Genomic DNA, 27,880 nt, shown 5'->3' with positions numbered 1-27,880 from the left:
CCAAACATACACTGAAACCTTGATTTTTTCCTTCATGTGAAAACGGCACTCGGATTCTTAATATGATTCCACCATTTACCGCAGAACTTTATAAACACTACTCTATTTGAACTTATCACAGCCTAACTCTCTTAACAAGGTACAGAAGATTGAATTATATTTTAACTACAGAGAAGAATATCCACATTGTAACGTATTATTTTAAATTTGAATTATACTCACATTTTGTGAAGGAGAACTTAATGTCTATAATACACATGGAATTAATATTCAGCCATGGCAATGAAACTTTATCGATTTTTTCTCAACTTGGAATATAAAAATTTTTTAACTTGGAATATTTTTAACGTATTCATTGTAAATTAACTGAAAAATACCCATATTTCACATTGTCAATAATTTATTTAGCACTGAACTCTTACAGCCTTTTGAGAACGAAATTTAATTTATCATACCTGACAAATGATTCCTACATAGTAATGATACATTACACGAAATATTGAGTAGAGTTCCAAATAATGATCTAACATAGTAATTAACATAAAAGACCTAACACAAATAATTTTAAGATAGAAATTTCAAACTGACATTGCTTAACTCTTACAGCTTTATTTGATATTTAACTTCTCATAGATAGTAAATAAACCTACACACAAATAATTATACATAACAGGTAATAATGACAGAAACTCCATATAATCTACTATAATTACCAGCTTTAAAAATTTTAACGCTTTTTAATCTGTCACAAGAAAGACCACACTTTCAAAAAAGCATTATTTTAATTAAACATTGGAGTCATACAATCCTGCGCACATGTTTTTATTTATCATGAGCATGACACATAATAAGTAAATAAAATATATTTCACACACTACGAAAAGCATTTCTCTTTTAACCGACTGTAATCTTAAGAAAAGATGCAGTATGGAATGCTTAGAACACTCAGTGCCACAGTTCCTCATTTCCCCACGCATTAACCAAAATATACATGTACTTTAAAATCAGTTAAACAAATTCAAATGTTAGTATTCAAACAGGAATACTTCACAAATTAGATGAAAGAGAGGCACACAATGAACTTGAGTGATAAATACAGAAAAGCATGTAAGGACCGAGAAAAAGATGTATTCGTGGAGAACTTTTTAAGATAAAACTTGCTCTATTTTTGCACATGGGTTACATTTTGCATTTCATATTAAGGAAGCATTCAAGATAATTCCTGTATAACTAGGGATTTTATTCACACTTGTTAGTAATGTAATTTATTAGAACAGTCGCAGATATATAGGACAAGTATGCCATTTCCAATGAAAACAATTTTCCAAGCCAGACTTTAACAGTGAAATATAAAATGGAATAAGAAAATCCCATATTTCAAACAAAATTAGTATCTGAGTATGCAAAAACATGAACAAGAAACGAATATTTTTTCTGAAAATGTTCCGAATGGTTTAAGTCAGGACTAGTTTCATGAACAGAGCATGAAAAATAATGATGAATTTTTAATTTTATTTTGTCTGTAGTACATTTACTAATGCTAAAATCTTCCATTTGGTTGACTGTACTTTACATTTAGACGCAAGTTGATAAATCAGAGTGATTTTGTGTTTTAAAGCTTCAGATTCAGAAATAATACAACTCAAAAGCAAAAAGATTAAAACGACAAGAGAATATACTGCAAGCAAGCGAGCGTGATAAATGACTGTTTGGGCGGATTTTCATGAATTCATAGATCGGGTGCAAAATTTTAATGCACTGTATATGAACTATTTTTCAAATGTATTACGATCACTGTTTTCCAACTTTACATAGACTTTAAGTATGTAATGTTGCGCGCTTCCAACCTGCACACAACAATAGTGGTGACTGCTAAGAACTGGAAAGTAGACAAAGTCTTGAGAAGGGCTTAAATCCCTTTTTATTCAACTTTAGAAATTACAAATGCGTGCTCTTGACGCTCAGAAACTACGCCGACCCGGCGGTAAAATAAAAATAAGAAACTAAAAAAAAGAATACTAACAAGTGACTAACTACGAGGCTCTCTAAACGTAACTAACCTCACCGCGTTCTAAGATACCGCTGATAATTCAGCAAACTTCTGAATATTGCGTTGAAAGATTAACAATCTGCCGAGGCAAGCACACAGGCTGAAACGCGTGGTTCTTCAATTTCTAACTAGCCACCTCCACGCTCGTCAAGCAAGAAAAGCACCATTTCGAACTCGTTTCCCTTGTATTTAACTCAGATTACTTCCGCTGACAATTTGAATTCTTGCGCGTTCTACTAAAATTTACATACTCTAGCATTGGCAATTCCAGGGGAAAGTAAGGCTTGACAGGAAAGATAGTTTAAACTTAAAATAAATGTTAGTTAAAATAAATATAAGCCCTACAAGTAAACATTTCATGTTAATTTACCATTTTTTCCTGAGATTTATCTACGTATTTACTAAATTTTTGCATTTCGTTTATAAATATAATACCAAAAGGACATAAGAGAACATTTGTTTCTTGAAAATTTCCATAATTTTACCCAACTGTTATTTCTTTCATAGCTTTGAAGTAACCTTTTAAACACATAGTTATCTTGTATTGACCAGACAGCCGTTGGTCTTGCCAATGTCTGAGGGAAGTCACAAAGCTAGAGAATTTAAGTAATATTTTACCAGTACGGAGAACTTCTTACGGCGTTTTTGATGAAAATTGACCGAATTTAGTAGTTCATTACTAACCTAGGAGCCTTTAACTATTTTTTTTATTCGAAAAAAACACACCAGAAATTATCATCAAGATTTTCCATACAGATATATTGTACTACTTTTCATGCCATTACATTTCAAATGAAATTTGATTCATTGTCAGATAGTTAAATGTTTGTTATTTTTTCGCATACGAATGCATTTTCGTGTCTCACATACGCTCATTACATATGATTTAACAAAATTACGAACAAGTTAAATGAATATTTCCTGAAATACTGTACATTTCATTCGGTAAGAAGTTCTCCGTACTGGTAAAATATTACTTAAATTCTCTAGCTTTGTGACTTCCCTCAGACATTGGCAAGACCAACGGCTGTCTGGTCAATACAAGATAACTATGTGTTTAAAAGGTTACTTCAAAGCTATGAAAGAAATAACAGTTGGGTAAAATTATGGAAATTTTCAAGAAACAAATGTTCTCTTATGTCCTTTTGGTATTATATTTATAAACGAAATGCAAAAATTTAGTAAATACGTAGATAAATCTCAGGAAAAAATGGTAAATTAACATGAAATGTTTACTTGTAGGGTTTATATTTATTTTAACTAACATTTATTTTAAGTTTAAACTATCTTTCCTGTCAACCCTTACTTTCCCCTGGAATTGCCAATGCAAGAGTATGTAAATTTTAGTAGAACGCGCAAGAATTCAAATTGTCAGCGGAAGTAATCTGAGTTAAATAAAAGGGAAACGAGTTCGAAATGGTGCTTTTCTTGCTTGACGAGCGTGGAGGTGGCTAGTTAGAAATTGAAGAACCACGCGTTTCAGCCTGTGTGCTTGCCTCGGCAGATTGTTAATCTTTCAACGCAATATTCAGAAGTTTGCTGAATTATCAGCGGTATCTTAGAACGCGGTGAGGTTAGTTACGTTTAGAGAGCCTCGTAGTTAGTCACTTGTTAGTATTCTTTTTTTTAGTTTCTTATTTTTATTTTACCGCCGGGTCGGCGTAGTTTCTGAGCGTCAAGAGCACGCATTTGTAATTTCTAAAGTTGAATAAAAAGGGATTTAAGCCCTTCTCAAGACTTTGTCTACTTTCCAGTTCTTAGCAGTCACCACTATTGTTGTGTGCAGGTTGGAAGCGCGCAACATTACATACTTAAAGTCTATGTAAAGTTGGAAAACAGTGATCGTAATACATTTGAAAAATAGTTCATATACAGTGCATTAAAATTTTGCACCCGATCTATGAATTCATGAAAATCCGCCCAAACAGTCATTTATCACGCTCGCTTGCTTGCAGTATATTCTCTTGTCGTTTTAATCTTTTTGCTTTTGAGTTGTATTATTTCTGAATCTGAAGCTTTAAAACACAAAATCACTCTGATTTATCAACTTGCGTCTAAATGTAAAGTACAGTCAACCAAATGGAAGATTTTAGCATTAGTAAATGTACTACAGACAAAATAAAATTAAAAATTCATCATTATTTTTCATGCTCTGTTCATGAAACTAGTCCTGACTTAAACCATTCGGAACATTTTCAGAAAAAATATTCGTTTCTTGTTCATGTTTTTGCATACTCAGATACTAATTTTGTTTGAAATATGGGATTTTCTTATTCCATTTTATATTTCACTGTTAAAGTCTGGCTTGGAAAATTGTTTTCATTGGAAATGGCATACTTGTCCTATATATCTGCGACTGTTCTAATAAATTACATTACTAACAAGTGTGAATAAAATCCCTAGTTATACAGGAATTATCTTGAATGCTTCCTTAATATGAAATGCAAAATGTAACCCATGTGCAAAAATAGAGCAAGTTTTTATCTTAAAAAGTTCTCCACGAATACATCTTTTTCTCGGTCCTTACATGCTTTTCTGTATTTATCACTCAAGTTCATTGTGTACCTATCTTTCATCTAATTTGTGAAGTATTTCTGTTTAAATACTAACATTTGAATTTGTTTAACTGATTTTAAAGTACATGTATATTTTGGTTAATGCGTGGGGAAATGAGGAACTGTGGCACTGAGTGTTCTAAGCATTCCATACTGCATCTTTTCTTAAGATTACAGTCGGTTAAAAGAGAAATGCTTTTCGTAGTTTGTGAAATATATTTTATTTACTTATTATGTGTCATGCTCATGATAAATAAAAACATGTGCGCAGGATTGTATGACTCCAATGTTTAATTAAAATAATGCTTTTTTGAAAGTGTGGTCTTTCTTGTGACAGATTAAAAAGCGTTAAAATTTTTAAAGCTGGTAATTATAGTAGATTATATGGAGTTTCTGTCATTATTACCTGTTATGTATAATTATTTGTGTGTAGGTTTATTTACTATCTATGAGAAGTTAAATATCAAATAAAGCTGTAAGAGTTAAGCAATGTCAGTTTGAAATTTCTATCTTAAAATTATTTGTGTTAGGTCTTTTATGTTAATTACTATGTTAGATCATTATTTGGAACTCTACTCAATATTTCGTGTAATGTATCATTACTATGTAGGAATCATTTGTCAGGTATGATAAATTAAATTTCGTTCTCAAAAGGCTGTAAGAGTTCAGTGCTAAATAAATTATTGACAATGTGAAATATGGGTATTTTTCAGTTAATTTACAATGAATACGTTAAAAATATTCCAAGTTAAAAAATTTTTATATTCCAAGTTGAGAAAAAATCGATAAAGTTTCATTGCCATGGCTGAATATTAATTCCATGTGTATTATAGACATTAAGTTCTCCTTCACAAAATGTGAGTATAATTCAAATTTAAAATAATGCGTTACAATGTGGATATTCTTCTCTGTAGTTAAAATATAATTCAATCTTCTGTACCTTGTTAAGAGAGTTAGGCTGTGATAAGTTCAAATAGAGTAGTGTTTATAAAGTTCTGCGGTAAATGGTGGAATCATATTAAGAATCCGAGTGCCGTTTTCACATGAAGGAAAAAATCAAGGTTTCAGTGTATGTTTGGTGATTTAAGTAGGATATGTGCAAGAAAATACAAGATATTTTTGTAAAATATTTCAAAGAGGTAGCAAAATTTGTGTCAGTAGTATAAATGAATCTTACTGAATAAAAGGGAGTGTTCTGAATATATATGTATAAATGTCTGCAGAGTAAAATAAGAAGAAATGAAGTACTATTGGTATGTATCTAAACTTAACTGGGTAGAAATGTTCCATGCATTTATGAGTGGCTTCATACCATGAAAATTTATTGCTCCTTTTAAGATTTATTTAAAGTCAGTAGGTCTTACAATAAAGAAACATGTGTAAGTCTGTATTTATTATGGGGAAAAGGAATCAGAAATACAGCATGAATATGTTTTATAAGTTAAATATAAGGGTAAATGTGTAAATGGAAAGGAGTAAAAATTACATTTGTCAGACATAGTTTGGTGAATCCTTTGAATAAAAGTAAGACGTGTAAAAGGGAATCAACAAAGTTTTGTATAGTTAGTAAAATACATTAGAAGGAAAAGTTCTGAGTATCTCCAACTTAGTAGTAAAAAAGTAAGAAATGTAGTATTCCAGTTAAACTATATAGAATGAGCATTGTGTATATTGGTTTAAAATTGCAGAAAATATTATTTAGTGAAGTTATATGCATGTAAATTCCAGCTTAAAATTTCAAAGACGGAGAAATGTAGGTAAGTTTTAAAATTTCAAAGACGGAGAAATGTAGGTAAGTTTACTTTTGGAGAAATGGAAGTGTAACATGATGTTGTATTTAAAACAAGGGGAAAAATAATTAAGGGTAAAATAAAAATGTAACAAAAAAATTAAGGGAAAAAAAATAAAATTTACTTTTGGAAGTAAAATGCATAAGGGAAAAAACAAAAAACTGCATTTGTGTAAACAAAAAACTCAAAAAAATTAAAATTATGAGACTAAATATTACTTTTGTTGAAAATGTAGAAACACCTTTTTTTTAAATAAAAAGAGGAAAGGAAAAATTAAATTCGTAAAAATAAATATTACTTTTGTAAAACCAAAAAAAGATTAAACAAAAAAATTAAAGTAAAGTAAAAATACGAAAATGGAAAAAAAACTTTTGCAAAATAAAAAAGTGAAAAGTAATATATTCGTAAATTCGTAAATAAAAATATTACCTTTGTAGAACCAAAAAGAAAATTAAATATAAAAAAATTAAAATAAAGTAAAGTAAAAATACGAAAAGGAAAAAAATTTCGAAAAAAAAAAACTTTTGCAAAATAAAAAAGTGAAAAGGAAAAATTCAATTCGTAAAAATAAATATTACTTTTGTAAAACCAAAAAGAAAGTTAAATATAAAAAAATAAACTTTGCAAGATAAAAAGTAAAAAGAAAATTTAAGTTCACTTTTGTGGAAGTAAACGTCATTTTGCGAAAGTTAAAAATAAAATTTATGTTTGGGAAAGGGAAAAAAATGAAATAAAAAATTAATAAATTAATTAAAAAAATAGTAAAAATAAGATGAAAAATGAAAACAATTAAAAATATCTTAATAATAAAAAAAATTAAACTGTGGGAAAATCTTACATTTAAAACAGCAATGAATAAAGTAATGATTAAGAAGCCAAAAGAAATCCTAGCCGTCGTGTAAAAACAAATGAAGCGGACTTTCAGCCTTATGTTAATCAATGGTGCAAAAAGTCAAAGGGCCAAAGAGGGTTTCAAATAACAAGTGTGATAAGAGGACCGGGTAGCCGAGCGGTAAAGCTCCCATCGCAGAGATAGCGAGTTCGAATCTCAGCCGGAGTTGTTTTTAAAATACAGGGAAAATGATACTAAATTCATTAAAAATGGATTAAAATATAATGGAATCAATTAAAACTAATTAAAAGTAATGACGTATTAATAATTAATCACGTATTAAATAATTAAAAACAATAAATTAAAAGTGGTGTCCTGCCAAACACGTGGTTAAGAGCTCGTTGCCATAAACATAAAAAATAGTGTCGTTGCCACAAAAAATAAAAACTTTGAAAACATAAAATCGTTGCCACAGAATCAAAACGAAAGTTTGATGATGTCATTCCATCACGTGATACAAGATGGCGCTGGTGTCGTCACTTCCGGTTCCAGGCCCCTCTGGATACTGCCCACGCCCCTTTTTTGTGACGTCACTTCCGTAGCACGAGTACCATGGGACAAACTACTATCATGGGGCAAACTTCGAGGGGTGGAGGAGCGTATTAAAACATGCATTTTTTATAGGAATGTAGGGTCTAAAGTGACGTGTTAAGGCAGGAACGAAAAAAAAAACGACACGAGAGGAAAATGCGTTTCTGTACAAATTTTATCAACGCAAAGTGCTTCTTTGTAGCATTACAATATTCACAATAAATGTTCAAAATTGCGACCACCAGCAGTAATACATGCTTCGTAACGTCGCAGAAGGGATTGACGAACATTTTGAAAAACGACAGGCATTTCGCGCACGCTTGCAGCCGCAATGTATAGTCGTGCAACGAGGTCCTCCAGTGAGTCAACGGGAGTCTCGTAAATGATGCTCTTCAGATGGCCCCATAAAAAATCCAAGCTGGATAAATCTGGCGAACGGGGTGGCCATAGAAAGGGTCCACCACGGCCAATCCTTTGCCCCGGAAATGTCCCATCCAAGTAATTGCGGACCCGCACGTGGGCTGGTGCACTATCATGCTGGAACCACATGCGATCACAAACGACAGCCGGAACATCCTGAAGTAATTCCGGTAGCACCTCTTGCAGAAAAATATGATAACATAAGCCATTTTTGTACGTGCAGGTAAGAGATATGGGCCTATGAGGTAGTCGTTAACAATACCCGCCCACACATTCACGGAGAAGCGAGTTTGGAATGCATGTGGATGTGTGCCGTGTAAATTATGAGTTGCCCACACGTGCATGTTGTGGCTATTGAAGATGCCGGTCCTGTGAGAAAGTTGCCTCGTCCGTAAATAGCACATCCGATGGGAAATCCGCCTGCGCCGCACACTGCTGCAAGAGCCAATGACAGAAATGAACTCGAAGAGGGTAATCTGTTTTTTGCAAGGCTTGGACTCTGCAAATGGTATGGGTGCAAACCATTTTCATGCAATACTCTCCAAACGGTGGAATGACTCAGCTGCAGACGACGTGTAATAGCTCTTGTAATTCTCTGAGGTGATTCATGCACAATGTGCAAGATGGATTTTTCAATGCGAGATTGTCGTGCACTTCTTCCACTTTTAGTGTCAGAGGTGGCTTCAAATGACCCGTTTACACACAGAGACCAATGAAACTTCTCGAACATTGTGTGCTTCGGCATACGCCTTTCCTGGTACAACCGTAACGCTGCTCTGTCGTTCTCATTAGCAGTATCATACATGAGATGCATGACAGCATTTTCCCCTGTGCGTAAACTCACCCATCACGCTCGACATCAGAGTTGCGAATGATCTTCTTGATGCATCGGATCGTGGTTTGTCAGGCTCACTACCGCCCTCTACCGGTGCATTGCTAGCCAATCACAGCTGTAGTTCCTATTACTGTTAGTGTTGTTCTCTTTTTTGAACATTTATTGTGAATACTGTATTGCTGCAAAGAACACTTTGCGTTTTGTACATAAACACATTTTCCTCTCGTGTCGTTTTTTTTGCGTTACTTTAGACCCTACATTCCTATACAAAAAATGCATGTTTTAGTACGCTCCACCACCCCTCCAAGTTTGTCTCATGATCTATGAAACACCCTGTATTGTGCATTTAAGTAGTTGTGAAAAATAATAAAACAAACCTAGCTTTTCAAAATGGAAAAATGGCTATTATTGACTAAGCGGAAAATTGATGACTGACGGGCGATGGATCCAGAACAATCTACTAGCATTAAGAATATTGGAAAGAAAAGAAAAATTGTTTATTTTCCTCTGTGATTCAAAATTTGAATTGCAAAAATTTTTATTTAGTTAATTCTGGCGCGTTTAGCATATTTCGTTGATATTTTTTGAAAGTTAAATGAATTAAATTTAGGATTACAAGGACAAAGCGCTAATTGTTTAGCATTAGAGATAAAATAAATGCAATGATAAAAAACTCGAGCTAATAATCAATATTATTATAAATTGAATAATAACATTTTAAGCTTTTTACCACTTTTAGAAAGGTTTCTAACCGAAAATATTTTAAAATTAGCATTCAGCATTAAAAATCATTGTTTTTCATTGATAAATAATTTCAACATGTATTTTCCCGAGGATTATGAAAAAGAAAATTGGGTTAGAAATCCGTTTTGTTCATATCTACCAGAAATTTTATCTCGTGAAGAAAAAGAACTATTGACAGACATTTCCTATAATCCAACTCTAACTGAAAATAACACACTTGCTTACTTTTGGCTGAACCGGAAAAAAGAAGCTAAAGCCATTTCAAGTAAAGCTATTGCATTTGTGTTGCCTTTTTGCACAACCTATTTGTGTGAGCAAGGATTTTCTTCCATGTTAAATTTGAAAAATAAATGCAAACAAAATTAAAAGTGGATCATAATTTACGGTTAAAAGCAAGTGAAATAAGACCAGACAAAGAAATTGATCTCTCTTGAACAGGCCAAAATTTCACACTAAGAATTAAATAGAATTAAAATATTATAACTTAAATTTTTATTATTAAAATGGTAACCAATTTTTAATGTAAAATTTTTATGTAATGATTATAAATAGACAATAGGTTGCGCAAATGGCAAAATATATATATATTTTAATATTTCTATTGTGAAATTGAAAAATAATCATTGTAAAATGTAGTGGTGGTACTAATGTTTATCAGTTTTTGTTTGGGTGGTGCGCGTTAGTCAAAAGGTTAAGAACCGCTGGACTAGATTATAATTATTTTTCTAGATTTGGAAAGGACGAAGGGGAAAGAATGATCTTTAAGCAGTAGTCAATGGGGTGCATGTAATAAAAAAGATTGAGAAACCCGGTCTAGAGTTTCGAATAGTTTATAATGCTATAGAATTCATTTTTTATCTTCTGGAAAATACTGCATCTGTTGAAACAATATTTTCTGTTGTGATTAGTATAGTATGTGGTCAAAGGAGAAATATATATGAAGTGTTGAGAAATTAAAAACTGTGTTAGTTGTGAAATGACATTGTGTCTTAGAACAAGAAATGTTTTGAATGACTGATATTTGCTGTGTAAGGTAACTTCATTAGAAAATATTCATAGTATTAGCCTAACGAAAAGGGCTTTACTTCAAAGTTGAGCTCGCAGCATAGGCTTCTTCGAGTTGAGCAAAAATCGGAGTACCTGGTCTGTGGCGACATCCTCCATCGAGTAAATAGTTACTTTCGAATTTACTGCGAAGTAGCAGAGGTGCTTCTAAATGCTCAGGAATGACAAAAGTGCTAAACATAAAAATACCGCGGTTACATAGCACTACTCTTACGAACGGAACTTGTAAGGCAGGCTGACGAACTGGTGAGCATGTAAACAAAAATAAAGTTACACGTGTGAAAGCAGTGGGTGTCTTAAGAGCATTATAACAAATTCTAAAATAATACAAAATCATAAACATATTCAAAATGCAAAAAGGAAAATCTAGTGCCACATACTAAATTACCAGATACAATACAAAGATAACCAACTTCAGCACACGTAATATTTTAAATGAAGCTCCCCGAAGATCCCCCACTGAAAATTTCTTCAAGCATACTAAATAATACAATCATCTTGTCAATAGAACTAGAGGCTTCCCTTATTTCATTAAGTCTACTAGTGATAATTTTGATTGCATCAAGAATCAAAAATTCGGAAAAGATAGCCTTAATTTCGTTCTAAACTTTAAGCATATCTGCGAAAGTAGCAGATATGCTATGGGAACTTTTAGTATTTTTCTTCACTGAGACTTTTGGACTCTCAGAAGAGAATAACCTACCACTGGCGACATTTCTCCTTTCTTCTGGTCCATATTTATCACCAAGAGGAGCAATATCATCAGCGATTTTTTCTCGTGCTTTTTTGTTTACCCGTGACTCCTCGCCACGTCATGCAGAGTTGTTTTAGCTAGAGTCAAAAATTTTCTTAGAATGTTTTCTACGTACTATATTCATTGAATTTTTAGGGCACTTGGAAAACGTTGGCGACATATTCGACGCCACAGTTGCAATAGGTGAGTTTTTCGATCCATTTTGCTTAGCAATCCGAACTCCGGAAGAAGCACATTTTACACACCTCGGAGCGAGTTTACACTCGTCCGAGGAATGATAAAAAAACTACCCTAACTTTGGGCTACCCCACTTTAAATTTGCATTGCTCGATAGTGACTTTAAGGAAAGATAGGATTTTTCCGTATGGTAGATATTTTCAACACCCGGTTCATTTACGAGCTGGAGCTGGAACATAGGCATGGCAACACGTGTTTTGAATTTTATCATCTGTGCCACCTTGAGCATGTTATATCCATCACTAATTGGTTCATCTTTTATTTCGTCCGAAGTACAATCAGCTGGAATAGCCCTAATCACAACTTTAAGGAGTCTGACCTTTTTAGGATGTACAAGATAATGCTAAACATTGTTCTCAAATAAAAACCTTTGTGATCATTCTCACTAGTGGAAATAGTTTCAGAAACTCCTCGGATATTCTAATCATAATAAACTTAGTTTTTAGACTTGATAATAGACTTCGTTTCCTGAGATAATTTTTTAACAAAATCTTTAGATTTAAAGTAGGTATCACGATAATAGACTTAATCCTAGTAACTGGAACTTCCGCTCGAGGCAGCGCATTATCTTGCACACTAGCCTTATTATTCGACGTTGGCATTAACTTAACGAAGTATATCGGATTTATTGCTATCATCAACATCCAAAAATTGTTTACTGACATTTTTGGGTGGGCACTCCTCCGAGGTGAGGTAAATCCGTCCTTACTATTCGCTGTATTTGTATGTTTTTTCGTTTTAACATTTGTATAAGCACTAGTCACACTCACATTTTGAATGACAATGCCACTTTTTACGACATCAGAATAGTTGATATTTTTAACCTTTACAACAACAGGAGCCTTACTGCAACTAGGTAGAGACACGTGACTATTAGACTTATCCTTACTTTTACTAGGCACATTACAAATAATATTGTCAGCACTAAGAACATTATAAATTTTAACATAGTTTCACATAATGCAGATTTGTTATGAACACTTAAAATCTCACACTTGCTTCTAATGTTATTCAGCTGCGCATTCATTTCTTTGATCTGAGCGCATAGCATCTCACAATTCAGATTGACGTCCTTGTCAGGATTCTCCTTAAGATAATTTCCCATTGCAATCATTAATTTAACTTCGAAACCAATAAAGTTCGTTTCGAATGGGTTGGTTGGAAACTTGAGGAAGTCCTCAGCGTTTCTTAAGTCCCACCTCATCATAAGTGTTCTTAGTAAGTTAGTCCTTTAGAAGTAAATCTTTATCCACAGGAGTCATATCACAGTTATCGTCCAAATCTGAATCATTGGGGTCACAGCCCGAAATTTCAGGACAGTCATTATTCTCCAGAGTGAAAATGCGACCACAGACACTCACAAATACTAATCAATATCACTGCAATCCAAGTAGCACGAGGTAGTAGAATTGAGCTAGCTCACATACTGAAGAATAATGATAAACCAAAAATTTTGGCTAACGAAATCTTTTTTCTGTTATCTTTCTTTGTTATGATTAGCCTTCGTTTCGTTTTTAGTATCCTACTGTCCTCTCTTTTTTGTCATTAAACTATGGTTAGCCTAATTACCAAACTTTACTTCTGCATCATTATCAGATATTCTTCGGAGGATAGCCTTGACATAAGACTAGGAAGATATTAAGTAGTCAAGAAAAGATTATTATGGTAGATCAGAGTACGGCTGTCATTCAATGACCTACATTAAGGAGACAGCCGTGATACTATTCCCCTGCTAAGGGATTTTTCGTAGTAGCAGGTAAAATATGGCCGATGCTTCGTAGTTAGTAGCAGGTAAAATATGGCCGATGCTTCGTAGTAGCAGGTAAAATATAGCCGATGCTATTGGCACCAGGGGTGCGATTAGCCGTTTCAGCTATTTGCACCAACATTAACCACGCATACGTTTTGAGTTGTCGGATCCGTCATTTGAACCAAATCGAAAAGAAGGAATCCTAAGTACGCGAACTGCCAAGTCTGTTGTAGTGAGTCTCTCTCTTTTTTTTAAAGGCAGGTTACTACTTTGACGTAGTTTACCATTTTTAAGCGTTAGCGAATATCAAAAGATTAGAAAGGGAAATGTGTTCCTTTTCTTATATATATATAAAGAGGGAACGCATTTCTTTTATTTATGTATATATAAAAAAGGGCAGACTTTTATTTTCGCATAAACTATTCCAGCTGTTCGTTCTCCCGAACGGTTGGAATAGTTTAAATGACTGATTTTGGGAAAGAGGGGACTAAAACCTCTTTTACATTTTTTGTACTTCTTAGAATACATTTAGATTCAAATATGTGTTTTGCACAATCAAGATTTTTGTTCATTTCTCTTTGAAATTGTTCATCTGAGAAAAGGTGATAAAAATTAGACAGAGTATGTCTGCGTAGAAAATTTAGACATGAAATAAGTTAAAAGCAACAAAATAAACTACTAAATTAACAATTAGTCATATAATACTGATTATTAACAATTTTGTATGCCTGTTCAATTTTCCTATGGAAATAGTCTTCATTTTCAGAACACAAAAAATATTTCCAAAGGAAATAATACTACAAACACATTAATAAATTAAATTTTAATAAATAATGGGATATAATTTAAAAGACAATAAATGTAAGAGATTTAGATTGACAAATTTGCACACTCAAATGAATTATCAGATTTTATAAGGTTTTATTTCATGAATAATTTTGATTTTGAAATATTTCATTTGAACTTATAAGCATGTGTGGGCACTGAAAAAGTGATGCATATATAAGAACATTATGATTTTCAATAAGTTTTATTATTGAATAATAAATTCTCGCAGTTCTATGCTATAAGACTAGGGTCTAAGTTTGCATAAAAGTTTCTATGTTAAATAAAAGAATTTATCTCTTATAAGTAAGAATATAACTTTTTATGATGACTGTTTATGAATGTGCCCTTTCTTACACACACGAAGGTAACATATTTGCACAATACCGTTTGTTCCGGTTTGACTAGGAACTTTTCTCTGCCGATGTTCTGGTTTGATTAGAAACAAACTTTCCTTTCCCTCGGAATGGCAACAGTGAGAACTTGACTTTCGATTTGTTATGACCACGGAGTCGACTCCGTGGTTATGATTTATACTCCGTGGTTATGACGCAGCTCGAACGCTGCTCTTGAGATGTAACATTAGATTCGATTCTAGATTAGAATAATTTGTTTAGTATTTAATAAATCTTTTAAAACTAGATAGAGTGTTTGATCATAAAATTATAACCGAACCGCCGCTTGCAGAAATTTAGATGTGGCATTTAGATACGTCTTAGATTCATTGTTAGATGCGTAGACGGCGCCATTCGGTAATTCGATTAGTGTACATTAGTGTACATTCGATAGTGCGTACATAAACACCGTTTCATGATGTTTATGACCCTCGTGAAATTTTGCGATCTTGTTTTAATCAAAACAGTAAATTTTTTATTTTCATACAGTTTTTTTTTGCCCTTTCAAATTTAAAATATGTGGAAAACTTGTTTCCACATTCAAAAGGCAAAAAATTTGTTTTTGTCACATCCATCGTCCTTAAGTTATGTTAAACAAATAACACGTAAATTTCAGTAACAATAACTAAAAATTAATTAACAAAGAAATAGCATGCAAGGAAGATAAGCAGAAACTGTTAACAACCCTCGCTCCCGCTACCGTCTGTCTCACGGCAAATCAACGTAAAATGTTTGTACCTGGACTGATTGTGCGCATGCGCTAACGTAGAAGGTGTGAATAGCCTGAGGCTATTCGGACCGTCGGTGCAATTAGCGACTGCAGTAAAATATCACTGCGTTTACTGTTTCCTTAATAACATATCATCCGCGATTCCAGCGTTCTGATACACCATCTAGTCGCTAAAGGTTGGAAACATTAAAAATCGGTATTTATGTTTAACAATACTACGTAGTTTGTGAAGAATGTTGTGATCGAAAAGTAATTAAACGTTTATTTTTTATTGTTGTGGGCATTATCTGTTCAGTCGTTGTAACCACTTGTAGGACAAATCTAAAGAAAATGCTTGTAATATCATGTAATCAAAAGCTAACTACATGTTATATGACAGGATTGCTGGGGGGTAGATAATACTTAATCAGCTCATTTTTTTCTTTTGAAATGTTTGGTCATGGTATTATTCATTGCATGTATTTTCTATAATACATATAGAATACTAATATTTCTATTACAAATGTCTTTTTTTATTTTAAGTGCTTTGCTTGTTGATGTAATATTTAATAATTTGTAAATGGTAACATTTAATATTTAGTAACTTGTAATTGACAACACTTTGGATACAGATTTGAAAATAGAACTATGTTGGTATTGCAGTTCTCTGTGATTATACATTCTAAGATTTTAAATAAATAGTTTCTAAAAGCTAAAAGTGTACCCTCATAATTTTATATGATGTCAGGAGTGTTTTGCTTTCAAAATGGAAAGTTTAAAACCACCAGAGTCGATGAAATTTGATGGAAATCTAGCTTCGGATTGGCAGAGATGGCTGCAATCATTTGAAATATGTGAAGTAGCTAGTGGATTACATAATAAAGAAGAGAAGGTAAGAGTTAATACTTTTCTTCATGTAATAGGGATTTGTGGTCTTGAAATATATAATACATTTCCTATAGAAGAGGGTAAAGAAATTAAATTAAGTGAAATTAAAACAAAATGTACGGAATATTGTATTCCTAAGAAAAATATTATATATGAAAGACTATTCTTTACTAGAAATCAAACCGCGTCAGAAACCATAGATGAATATGTAACTGACCTTCGAAATAAAGCTAGAACATGCGAGTTTGCACAATTAAAGGATAGTTTAATAAAGGATAAAATTGTTTGTGGTATTAAAGATGATGTAGTGAGAGCAAGATTATTACATGAAACAGAATTAACATTAGAAAAAGCTCTTGATATATGCAGATCTGCTGAAATAAGTGCACATCAAATGAAAATCATAAAAGATGAGGAAACTGCTGTAAACTTAGTGAAAAAGAAACTAAGTAAACATAATAAGAATACCTACAAAGAGATAAATACCGATAAACAAAAGACAAAAATTTGTTCTAAATGTGGAACATCTCATGAGTATCGAATGTGTCCAGCATATGGAAAAATCTGTCATAAATTTAAAAAGGCAAATCATTTCGCGAATCAGTGTAAAAGCTATATCATAAAAGATGAAGCAGTCAAGGTAAACAAAAAAGATAGACAAATTAAATTAATAATTCATGACTCTGAGGAAGAGTTAGAATTTTATGTTGGCACATTAAACCTTAATTCAGATAACAAGGAAGAGAAATGGACTGTTGACGTTAATGTAAATAAAAGTAAACTAAATTTGCAGTTAGATACTGGAGCAATGTGCAATGTTATTTCTAAAAGCAAAGTGAAATTGCTAAATGCTCCGATACAGAAGTCTGAAATTGAAAGATTAGTTACATTCTCTGGGAATAAAATGGATACTTTAGGAAAAGTAGTACTTAACTGCCAATACGGAAAAAATAATTATGTTGTGGAATTACAAGTTATTGACAAAGAAGTACCTTCTATATTAGGATTAAAACCATGTTTGCAACTAGGTTTAATTCAGAAAGTAATGTCTGTTTACACTGAAGACTTACTGGAGGAATACAAAGATGTATTTGAAGGCTTAGGTTGTTTGAATGGAGAATATAAAATCCAGTTAAAACAAGATGTAACACCAGTCATTCATCCTCCAAGAAAAATACCCATAGCTCTACGTGATAAAGTTAAGAAAGAATTACAAAGAATGGAAAATTTAAATGTTATTGAGAAAGTAAGAGAACCAACTGAATGGGTAAATTCAATGGTCACAGTTGTCAAACCGAACAAAATAAGAATATGTTTAGATCCTAGAGATTTAAATAAAGCTATAAAACGAGTACATTATGCGATGTTAACCATTGACGAAGTTGTCACTAGAATGCCTAACACAAAAATATTTTCTGTTTTAGATGCTAATAGTGCTTTTTGGCAAATCCAGCTTGACGAAGAAAGTAGTAATTTGTGTACATTCAATACACCTTTTGGCAGATACAAATTTAAAATATTACCGTTTGGCATATGTTCAGCTCCAAAAATTTGCCAAAGAAAATTAAGCCAAATAATAGAAGGTCTAGAAGGCGTTGAATGTATTATAGATGATATCTTAATATGGGGATCTAATGAAAAGGAACATGAGCTACGACTTAAAAAAGTACTCCAGAGAGCACGAGAAAATAATTTGAAGTTCAATAAGGTTAATGTAAAATAAATGTAAAATAAAAGTTAATCGTGTGAATTATATAGGGCACGGGTTAAGTGAAAATGGACTAAAACCTGATTTTTCTAAAGTGGAAGCAATTGTTAAAATGCCAGAACCTACAGATGTGCCTTCGCTACAAAGATTTTTGGGAATGATTAATTATTTAGCCAAATTTATTCCTAACTTAACTACTATTACTGCACCATTAAGACAGTTACTTGAGAAAAATGTTCTCTGGCACTGGACTGAAAAGCATCAAAAAGCTTTCGAAACACTTAAAGAATTGATTGCAAAAGCACCCGTATTAAAATTCTATGATGTTAATAAGGATGTAACTCTTTCAGTAGATACAAGTTCTGAAGGATTAGGTGCTGTTTTACTACAATGAAACCAACCAATTGCTTATGCTTCTAGAGCTCTAACAAAAAGTCAGAAAAATTATGCTCAGATAGAAAAAGAGCTTTTAGCTATTACTTTTGGATGTTCTAAATTTCATCAATATATATATATGGCAAACGTATTACAGTTGAAACTGATCATCGACCATTAGAAAGCATAACTAAGAAACCTCTTTTTAAAGCACCACAGCGATTGCAAAGAATGCTGTTAAATTTACAAAAATATGATCTAGATGTACGATACAAAAAGGGGAAAGACTTATTAATAGCAGACACTTTGAGTAGAGCATATTTGAATACAACAGAAGAAGATAATGATGAAGATACAGAAATTTGTACACTGATTCCAGCATCTGATGACAAAATTTATGAATTGAAGAAAGAAAGTGAATGTGATGCTACACTACAGTGCTTAAAGAAATATATTCTGAGAGGCTGGCCAGAAAGGAAACATCAGGTAGAACCTCAAGTCAAAGTATTTTGGGACTACAGAGATGAGTTGACAATGGAAAATGACTTATTTATCAAAGGAGGAAGGGTAATTATTCCTTTATCTATGCAAAAGGAAATGTTAAATTTAATTCATAAGGGTCATTTTGGTATAGAAAAATGTAAGAAAAGAGCTAGAGATGTTTTGTTTTGGCCACTTATGAACAAGCAGATAGAAGATAAAATTTCAAAATGTTCTATATGTAATGAATACCAGAACAAAAACATAAGAGAGCCTATGATACCACATAAAATTCCCAATTTACCTTGGTATAAAGTTGCGACAGATTTATTTGAGATTAACAAAGATGTATATTTATTAATTGTAGATTACTATTCCAACTTTTTCGAAATCTCCAAACTACCGGATACTCGAAGTCAGACAGTGATCAGTTACATGAAATCTCATTTTGCAAGATACGGTATACCATTGATAGTGATATCTGATAATGGACCTCAGTTTGCAAGTAAAGAATTTGAAGAATTTGCAAAGAAATACCAATTTAAACATATAACAAGCAGTCCATACCATCCACAGTCGAACGGATTAGCAGAGCGTTCAGTACAAACGGCAAAGAAATTGTTAACCCTTTAACTGCTAAAGACGTGTTTAAACGTTTTTGGAGTTTCCTTTAAGGCTGAAACAGTGATAATATCAGTGTCAAATTTGCATTTCACTTTTTTTATATACATTCAAGATATTCTGAAATTGAATTTTAACCTGAAATAGTTTTTCTTTATGAATTTTTAGTTGATCATAAATTTATTGACTGAATTTTAAAATTCTTGCCTTCCCGTCCTTGAAACACCAGTACACTTTGTCTGAAATAGGATTAAAAACATTATCCTATAATAGAAAGCTGAAAAGGAAAGATGACACATAGTTAATAAGAAACAATACAATGTTGTTATTTTATTAGCTGATAATATAATTGTTCAGTATGGTATTTTTGTAAATAAAGGGTATTATTGTACATTTTGTAAAAAATAAGTAAGCTTTATATTTAATAATTATAACAATTATTATTATTTAATAAGTCATTATAAGATTATAATTCAATATTTTTGTGGAATATACTTTTTGAGGATATTTTCTTCCCTAGGAATCCCAGCCTTTAATTGTTTGAAGCATTAAGTTCTAAGAAATTATCTTGCTTCATCGTAGAATTAATTATTCACATGAAGTCCCTTAACCAAATAAAATGCCTTACAAAGGGTGTATTTTTGAACAACAGCTTCTATTAGAATAAATATTTTTATTTTAATACTATTACTAATATACAAACAAATATTTACGTTCACTAGAGTGAATAAGAGTACTGGATGTTGATGTTTATTCTGGATTTGTCGCTAGCAACCAAACAAGTTAGTCGCTTGGTGTCTCTATAATTTTCACCATGCGTTATGCGAGTTCAAGCCAATTTCAATTTGAAAATTTTCCAAGAAGGTATTCTATTAAAACAGATAGTCCAGTACTGTTTTAACAACTGTAAAAAATAATCTATGGATATTTTTTGTTATACGACAGCACGAGCAAAATGATTTTCTCTGCAAAATCATATGCACCAGCACTGATTATCGGCCGCCGTTAAGTTAACTGTATCTCTTATTCTTTCCAGTACTTTTATTTTTTTTCAAAGAAAGTTCTGTCAGTAAAATGCACTATTTATAATCTGTCATTTTATTCTGTTTTTCTGTTATGTAAATAACCAACTTAAAATACATATTTCGTAAGCGGAGAAAGCCCAATAGCGCGCGAGCGGTTTCTTTCTATTCAAGACTGTTTAGCGCATGTTACCTTATTATAAAAATCTGATGTGTACACCACATGACTTCCTTGTACGGAATGTTAAATTATACGCATTTTTTCTTGCATTTCGTTTAAACTTATTGGATTGAATTAAATCTACTTCACCGACAGCGCATAAACCACAACAGAATAAATGCATTCTTTAAAATTCACTCTATTTGTTTACCATAGCGATTTGCTGGCGCTAGATTCACTTAACAGTATTATATTTCGTTCATATTATAACACAGAATGCACAAAATTTATATCATTTGAAGAATTATCTAATCGTTGCCTCATGTTCTATTCAAATCCTATAATAAAGCTAGAACGACGTATAAAAGCAATTAAGCAAACAAAACAAAAAAGAAACAGTTTTTTTCACAGACGATTGAGTATTTCTCATTGAATTAATTCAGTTCTCACTTCGCGACAATGCAAAAATACATAAAAACTCAAAATATCTGTATTTTCTTCTTAATTACTTATTTCTTCAAAAAATTCCAGAAAGGATTAAGCATGATTAATTCGCAATAATAAATGAAGGCGTTATCTTTGTTGTTGCGAAGATACGTTTCTCTAGATTGGCAACAAATCCACTACTCTGCTGTTTTAAATGTAAACAAGCAATGGCTGCCATCAAAAAAATTATTAGGCTTAGCGGCACTTAAAAGAACTTTAAATTTGTTGATAATTCTAAAATCATTGCATAGAGATTTACTAAAGGCATAAAAACCTTAACCGGAAGATAAGAACAACATAAGTCAATCATTTTTAAAGCAAAAAATGTACAATTTACAAACATATAAGTGTACAGAAACTGAGATCACTGAGCCGGGTAACAGAGTGGATATATATATAAATATATAAAATATGTTACGGTGAAACACCGAAATCTGGAGAATGTCAACTTTCACCGGTGAATGTCAACATTCACATAATCTCTTGGTGTATGTCCGAAATATTTTCCAAATACTCCTATTTCTGACTTACACAGGTCAATGTCGACATTCACTATGTACTAATAGTGAATGTTGAACATATAACAATATTATATTTTCTTCTCCGTAATTCAGTCGCGAATAAACGCACTTGAGACTTAATTAATAACTTATAAGAATAAGAACTTAACATGAGAACCTAAAATACACAATACATTCAAAATAAGAAAGGAAAATAATAGAGGTTAAAAACTTACTTAATTATACAGTACGTTCTAAATGAGAAAATAAAATAACAGTAATAAAAAACTTACTAAATTATGTGATTCAAATCTTATTTATTGCAACAACTTAAACTATTATGGCACTTTATGATCTCTCATTTCGACTTTCATCAGAGCATATCTGTGATTTTCGACATAACCGGTGAGGATTCGAATATACAAGAATGTAGTGCAATATTCGATTTTTCACCGACGTATTTGGTGAATGTTGATATTCTCCGGTGAAAGTCGACATTCTCCAATTTCGGTCTTTCACGGTAACATATATACGTTTGGTGCGGCCGATTACAGCCAAAATACGAGGTGCACATCTACATGTTATAGTAGTCCTATATACAAAATTTCGACGTTCTGAGGTTACTCGTTTTTGAGTTATGGAGATACATACGTACATACGTTCGTACAGACGCCACGAAAAATTCTCTTCAGAATTCATTTTAAAGCAGTTTTATAATTTTTTTCGGAGGAAAAGAGTCTTTTATTCTGTCCTTACGTACAGATATCACGCAAAAACATTGTTAAGTTGCATTCGAAAGCGGTCAAAATGGATATTTTCGTTGAAATATGCTGCCTGAAACTTTTCGCGATTACAATATTTCCTTTTTACTTCGTACAAGGAAGCAAAAAAGGGTTCAAATTGGTTTTTAGCTTAAGCATTCTTTTCAATATTAAACATAACATCAATTATGTCAATAGTATTCAATATTAGTCGTAGGTTTGTATTCATAAATATAATGTACACAAAAGTGGCAATAGAATAAATTTATATGAAATTTTATATCATAAAAATTTAGATTAGAATTGTTCACAGCACTTGAAGATTATATTCCTAAAAGGAGTTGCGTCTCGTAAAGGACGTTTAAAGGGAAAGATTTCGTATTCGTTCACATGAGGAAAAACGAAGAAACCTCCCCTGCAATAAACCCATTTGCCGAGATTTGAATTCCTTCAAATTACCAGTCTTTAACGAGCTTACCGATCTTAGCGATCAGGGGTCACGCATATTTAAAAAATTGCTTATGTATTATAAGAAAAGGGGAAAAGAAAAATTTAGAAAAATGTAATAAGAGCATAATAAGAATTAAATTCACTTAAAAGAGCCTCCTTTTTGTTGGGGGGGGGATTTACAGAAAATAGTAACGTGTTTTCAGCTGAGGTCATTCATCAGAGAAAAACTTTGCATGTAAAGCTGTTTTTTGAAATGTTTCACTATACAAGTAATACAAAATGAAGCATAGAAATTTTTTTTTTTCTCACATGCACCCGAATGCACGCATTACCCTTTCCTGGATTTGAAGAACTCACAGAGAGAGAGAGAGAGAGTAGAAATACGGACAACAGATTTTTATTGGTGTCTGACTAATAGCTTTGGGAATAAGTAGTCTTTCACTCACTCAAGCTCCGACGCATTCAAATGCGAAAGGTTCTCAGAAGCTATTCGAACAAACAGGGCCAACGGGTTTAGTTATACTACATTACAAAGAAGATAAAAGTGGCGTCCACTATGTTAGAGGAAAGGCCTTTTGGTGGTGAAATCTGTCAACGCGTACATCAAGTATTGGCCTCTTATCTGATGATCTACGTCTATAAAAAAATACCGCAGAAACATGTGTTCAAAAAGACCACTTTTATACTTCTAAATACTTTCGTTCTGACAGCAAGATTTTTTTAAAAAATCAAGTTGTTTTCAATATAGAGAAAAAAAAAAAAAAAAAAAAGTAATAAGCTAATTTAAATTGTTTTTCACAGAATCAAGTAGGAAGATAAAATATTATTATATTTTCGTACAGATTATTTTGCGAGTAATGTTTTTCAAGTTACGAAAATCTCACCTAAGTGCATGTATTTTCAAATCAGATTTATTTAATGCCTAATTTACTAAGTTGTCTTAATTTACTAAGCAATTGCACTTTCGAACATATAAAATATATATTAATACATACATAAAAATTAAATAAAATTCGAAAATGATGCAATTTAGGAATTAGAGTATTAAAAAAAATTAAAAATTTGTTGTGATATCACTTTTTACGTTATATGCATTTATTTTATTTTTGTAATATGCTTTTAAATTTATTTTATTTCGGTATATGCATTTATTAGCCTTTGTTCTCAAATTTTGTCCGATTATTTGCATTCTGTTATAATATGAACGAAATATAATACTGTTAAGTGAATCTAGCGCCAGAGTGTCGCTATGGTAAACAAATAGAGTGAATTTTAATAAATGCATTTATTCTGTTGTGGTTTATGCGCTGTCGGCGAAGTAGATTTAATTCAATCCAATAAGTTTAAACGAAATGCAAGAAAAAATGCGTATAATTTAACATTCTGTACAAGGAAGTCATGTGGTGTACACATCAGATTTTTATAATAAGGTAACATGCGCTAAACAGTCTTGAATAGAAAGAAACCGCTCGCGCGCTATTGAGCTTTCTCAGCTTACGAAATATGTATTTTAAGTTGGTTATTTACATAACAGAAAAACAGAATAAAATGACAGATTATAAATAGTGCATTTTACTGACAGAACTTTCTTTGAAAAAAAAATAAAAGTACTGCAAAGAATAAGAGATACAGTTAACTTAACGGCGGCCGATAATCAGTGCTGGTGCATATGATTTTGCAGAGAAAATCATTTTGCTCGTGCTGTCGTATAACAAAAAATATCCATAGATTATTTTTTACAGTTGTTAAAACAGTACTGGACTATCTGTTTTAATAGAATACCTTCTTGAAAAATTTTCAAATTGAAATTGGCTTGAACTCGCATAACGCATGGTAAAAATTATAGAGACACCAAGCGGCTAACTTGTTTGGTTGCTAGCAACAAATCCAGAATAAACATCAACATCCAGTACTCTTATTGACTCTAGTGAACGTAAATATTTGTTTGTATATTAGTAATAGTATTAAAATAGAAATATTTATTCTAATAGAAGCTGTTGTTCAAAAATACACCCTTTGTAAGGCATTTTATTTGGTTAAGGGACTTCATGTGAATAATTAATTCTACGTTGAAGCAAGCCAATTTCTTAGAACTTAATGCTTCAAGCAATTGAATGCTGGGATTCCTAGGGAAGAAAATATCCTCAAAAAGTATATTCCACAAAAAATATTGAATTATAATCTTATAATGACTTATTAAATAATTAATAGTTGTTATAATTATTAAATATAAAGCTTACTTATTTTTTACAAAATGTACAATAATACCCTTTATTTACAAAAATACCATACTGAACAATTATATTATCAGCTAATAAAATAACAACATTGTATTGTTTCTTATTAACTATGTGTCATCTTTCCTTTTCAGCTTTCTGTTATAGGATAATGTTTTTAATCCTATTTCAGACAAAGTGTACTGGTGTTTCAAGGACGGAAAGGCAAGAATTTTAAAATTCAGTCAATAAATTTATGATCAACTGAAAATTCATAGAGAAAAACTATTTCAGGTTAAAATTCAATTTCAGAATATCTTGAATGTATATAAAAAAGTGAAATGCAAATTTGACACTGATATTATCACTGTTTCAGCCTTAAATAACTCCTAAATATTTTGTTTATTGCTCTTAAAAACAGATCAGGTGTTTAAAAGTTAATACCATAATTTTTGTATTAAAAAAAATCTCGAAATTATTGCTAAAGAAAAAGCAGAAACAAAGGCATTATTATTTATTTATACCTAGGGCAAATTTAATTTCTTTGAGATCGAGAAGATATTTAAAGCAAATGTTTATGCTATATCCTGAAATCACCTAATTTTTTGTTTTCATAAATCAGATGAAAAAGTCACATTTGAAACCCATCCCTTTTTCAAATCAGCTAGCTATCCAGGTATAATCATGAAAATCTTGTTCCGCTCTTGAAATTAAGATATTCAGTTACCAAATCTTAGCTCGCTGAATAATTAACTTTACTTAAAAGAACATATTTGGTATACATTAAGTATATATTGTTCATTCAAAAAACGAAATCTTTTCAGAAAATAACATCCATTTTAAAAACTAAGTAAATTTCATCATTAAATATGCTTTAAAAGTTTGAATTTTGAAATCTCCTTAATATTTAACTATAGTTTCTCTAAAAGCAAGTTTAAAAGTCACATCAAGTTAAGTTGATTAAATTTGCCAGCAATAATAAAACAGATATTTTTCATAGTAATTATTCAAATATTATGCTAAATATCTTAAATTATAGGTAATATTTAAGTAAAAAGAAATTTAAAATAATTATTATCTGAATGTAAGTGCATTTCTAATTTATGAGAAAAACATGGAAAATCAGAAATAATATCAAATGCAATCGAACTATAAACATTGCTTTTCAAATATTTCAGCTATCTCACAGAAGGAATGAATATTGCACCAGATATTTTTAATATGGACTTTATTAATAGCAGTTTAACCAATCTGCATTGAAATTCTGATGATAATCAATGACCCAGAGATTTAGGTAACTTAGATTAAACATGAAAAATAATAGTAAAAGGAGAGCGGGTAAATTTTAAAATCAAGTTATTTCAAAATAAGTCTTTTAGGAAAGAAACACCTCTAAGATAGTATTCGCACCTGTACCCTGCGGCATTCAGACGGTCATCACGGAGAAGCTATTATAGTCATTTGCAACTTTCTTGACAACTCACATCTACAGGTACTAATATTTATGGTAGTAATCCATCTTACTTATAGTCGGAACCCTTGATCTAGTATTCAGGGAGGGGAAAGAAATAACAATAGCAGTGGCTGGCACTTTTCAGAGGTTTAGGGTTATTTTCCCGACATTTTAAGGGAAGCTCGGTCCAAAATTAGTGACAGTTTTAAAGGTATTTGTAGAAAATAACTCGACAGGCTAAGGGTTAAAGAAAGCTCAAGCAGATAATGCTGATCCTTATTTAGCATTGTTAGCTCATAGGAACACTCCAACTAATGAGATGCTAGGATCACCAGCTGAACGACTTATGAGTAGAAGAACAAGAACGATTCTTCCTACATCCGAAGAATTACTTAAACCTCAAATTGTGAAAAATGTAAAAGAAAAAATCAACCAAGAAAGAATAAACAGAAGTCATATTATGATCGTCATACAAAAACATTACCATCGTTAAATAAAGGAGATTGTGTTCGGGTATATCAAGATTATCGCTGGAAACCAGCAGTTGTAGAAGAAGTGCATAAGACGCCTACATCATATATACTCAGATCAGGTGGATCAGTATTGAGAAGAAATAGAAAAGATATTAGAGAAAACAGTTCAGCTGTTCAAGAGAATATCAGAAGAACAGAACAAGGAGTTAATACACAGAAAACAGATATAAAAGGATATGATTCCAGATATTCTCAAGGGCAAAGTTTAGAAGATCAACTACCAAACTCTGCTAACTCAGAAACGAACGGTGAGCTAAGAACTAGAACTGGGAAGGTGATTAGAAAGCCGGCCAGGTTTTTGGATTGATTTTAGACTGTTAAAACTTTTGAACTCTTTAAAAAAACGGAAGATGTAATATTTAATAATTTATAAATGGTAACATTTAATATTTAGTAACTTGTAATTGGCAACACTTTGGATACAGATTTGAAAAAAGAACTATGCTGGTATTGCAGTTCTCTGTGATTATACATTCTAAGATTGTAAATAAATAGTTTCTAAAAGCTAAAATTGTACCCTCATAATTTTATAGTTGATATTCTCAAAATTGCATCTGATAATTAGAGCTAGTATGTATATAATAGATATAAATACAATATACGAATATAATAGATCAATATATTTTTAGTATATAATGATTCAATATCATTTTTATGGAAAAAAAAAAAAAGACA

The sequence above is a fragment of the Stegodyphus dumicola genome, chromosome 3 (assembly GCF_044657685.1).
Source record: "Stegodyphus dumicola isolate Sdum_Otavi_A_Nest chromosome 3, ASM4465768v1".
Classification (NCBI taxonomy): Eukaryota; Metazoa; Arthropoda; class Arachnida; order Araneae; family Eresidae; genus Stegodyphus; species Stegodyphus dumicola.
Note: the sequence above shows the minus strand (reverse complement) of the source record.